Source organism: Rhinopithecus bieti, unplaced genomic scaffold (assembly GCF_001698545.2).
Source record: "Rhinopithecus bieti isolate Rb0 unplaced genomic scaffold, ASM169854v2 scaffold_15769, whole genome shotgun sequence".
Lineage (NCBI taxonomy): Eukaryota > Metazoa > Chordata > Mammalia > Primates > Cercopithecidae > Rhinopithecus > Rhinopithecus bieti.
In genome coordinates, this window is record NW_016809129.1 from 2842619 (window position 1) to 2845498 (window position 2880).

Here is a 2880-nt window from a genome sequence, read left to right on the forward strand (position 1 = left end):
ATAAATAAAATAAATAAATAAATAAATAAATAAAATAAAGAGGCCTTGGTCACTATGGAGGAACCGGAGATGCAGCTCAAGGGGAAGAAAGTCACGGACACATTCACTGAGAGCATCTCCGTCCTGGCGAATGAGCCGTCGGTGGCCCTGTACCGACTGCAGGAGCACGTGCGCCGCTCCCTCCCGGAGCTGGCCCGGCACCAGGCAGCCATGCAGTGTCAGGAGGTGCAGAGCCAGGGAGCCATCTACACCGCGGAGTACGACCGCAGCGCCAGGAAGAAGCTAATGGACGGTAGCGTCTACTTCCGCAGCGTGGAAGGTCTGCTCAAACAGGCCATCAGCATCCGAGACCATATGAATGCCAGTGCCCAGGGCCACAGGTAGCTGCTGGGACCGCCCGCCCCCGCTGCCACTCTCAGCCGCAGGGACTGTCTCTCAGCTGCGCTGGGAACCGCTGCTTCTCGCTTATTCGAAAACTCTTTCCTCTTGTCAAAAAAATTAATTAAAAAAAATAATAAAGATACGCCGGGCACGGTGGCTCATTCCTGTAATCCCAGCACTTTGGGAGGCCAAGGCAGGTGGATCGCTTGAGGGCAGGAGTTCGAGACCAGCCTGGCCAACATGGTGAAATCCTGTCTCTTCTAAAATACAAAAATTAGCTGGGCTTGGTGGCAGGTGCTGTAATCCCAGCTACTCGTGAGTTTGAGTCAAGAGAATCGCTTGAACCTGGGAGGCGGAGGTTGCAGTGAGCCAGGATCACGCGGCTACACTCCAGCCTGGGTGACAGAGCAAGACTCTATCTCAAAAAAATAAATAAATAAAAAATAAAAATAAAGACACTAACAGTATTTAACCACCACAGAAATTTTTTTAAGTGCCATAGCTTCATACCAGAAATTGCCCTTGTTTTCAAATGTGCATTATAGTTTATATTTCTAAGCATAAATTTAATTTTAGTTTTATGTGTTTTTTAAACTTTGAGATAGACTGTTGAACACTCTGCAGGGGACAAATATTTCATCCTGTTAACCAAACAAAAGCTAAGCAGAGTTCTTATTAAGCTAATTTTTAAAAAATCTCCACTGTATAGCATGCAGCCTTTTTCAAATGCAAATGACTCCAGACCTTTCAGTAATTTCTTGATCCAGTGTTCCTCCGGACACTGTAGACTATTGTTAACCAGTCACCTTCACAATATAATTTGAGGATTCGCCACCACCACCGATTGATTGATAATCTTATTCCTTGTTGTTCATCATTTTATTCTTTCTATAATTTATGGATCAATCTAACACTTATTTATTGAGTACCAACATTGTGCCAATCACTATTCTATTCTAAGCGCCATTCAATGTCTTGGTGAGCTTCCTATGCCTAGACATGTGTAATCTAAAGTACCTTCTGTTCACTATTATCCCTGAGCTTGTCCAATCAAAGGCTTGCCCCATTTCACATGGATCCATCTCACCTTTTGTATAAAACACATGGGAGGAGGGGCTTCTTAGTTGGGATTGGCAGGGTCTAGCCTTGGAAGGAATATCCTCTTTTCACTCATTGTTCGCAAACCTTTTCTCCTGGGCCCTCAAGCAATGGAGAGTTCGCTTTTTCAAGCAGCGCCACAGGTTCATACCATGAAACTATCTCTACTTTCCATTTAAGTGGATCTGGGGCATCTGGGCCACAAACGTGGGATATACTGTTCTTTGGGACTTCTCTCTCTCTGGAATCCTGTTTTCCCAAGAGAGGACTCTCCTTGGCTATTGCGACCCAGAGGCTTACTCGTTTATTCATCAAAAATATACAGAGTATCTTCTAGAACCTGTACTTTTTCTTTTCTTTCTCTTTCTTTCTCTTTCTCTCTCTTTCTCTCTCTCTTTCTTTCTTTTTCTTTCTTTCTTTTTAGATGAGTCTTGGTCTGTCACCCAGGCTTGAGTGCAGGGGCATGATCTCGGCTCACAGCAACCTCCACCTCCTGGGTTCAGGCGATTCTCCTGCCTCAGCTATCCCAGTAGCTGAGATAACAGGCGTGGGCCATCACACCCAGCTAATTTTTGTATTTTTAGTAGAGACGAGGTTTCACCATCTTGGCCAGGCTGGTCTTGAACTCCTGACCTCATGATCCACCTCCCGCGGCCTCCCAAAGTGCTGGGATTACAGGCGTGAGCCACCTTGCTCAGCCTAGAACCTGTAATTTTTTTTTTTAACCAGGTCCTAGGAATATAAAATGAATAAAATTTTTTCCTTGACTAGAAAAACTAGGCACATATCAGCGTAACAAAAATTCACTGTGATAATAACATGCTATTAGCAACAGCTGAGTTACAGCAATTCCAAATACCTACTGAATGCTCATTATTTTCCAAAACTTGTTCTAAGTACGTTACACGTGCTATCTTGTTATATATCCATAACACACTTATGAGATTGTTACTTACATTCTTCCATTTTATAGATAAAGGAACAGGGCGCGGGTCCACAGTTATACCACTAAGAAATGGCATAGCTGGGATTTGCACCCAAGCAGTTTGGCTCCAGAGTTGGCACTGTTCGTCACTATTCTATGATGCGTCTCTAGTGTTAGCATAAGGCAGTAGAGGAGAGGCCTCTCCTGTGAAAATCACAACATAAGTGCTACTTGAGCTAGGTCTTGATGGTTGAGTCATATTTCATTAAGTAGCAGGTAGACGTATGTATGAGGAGGGCGGAGGAGGAATGGAGGGAGGGATTGCTGCACCTATGGTTGTATAAGTTGTGCACAGTGATGCCCAGCTAAGAAAATGCAGACAGGGGGCTGGAATCTATAGCCCCTCTGCTCACTGGGCTATGGATCCTGGGATGGCACTTCACCACCTGGGGGAAAGGATGCAATTTGCATAAAGG

The 2880-nt window shown here is 44.7% G+C and overlaps 1 pseudogene across 1 annotated transcript; it reads left to right on the forward strand.

The window, feature by feature from the left end:
* The first annotated feature begins 47 nt into the window (after positions 1 to 47).
* LOC108539725 (protein MEF2BNB pseudogene) lies at positions 48 to 485 on the forward strand (annotated as a pseudogene). Its single transcript, XR_001888467.1, has one exon. The product of XR_001888467.1 is annotated as a protein MEF2BNB pseudogene (transcript).
* The last annotated feature ends 2395 nt before the right edge of the window (positions 486 to 2880 follow it).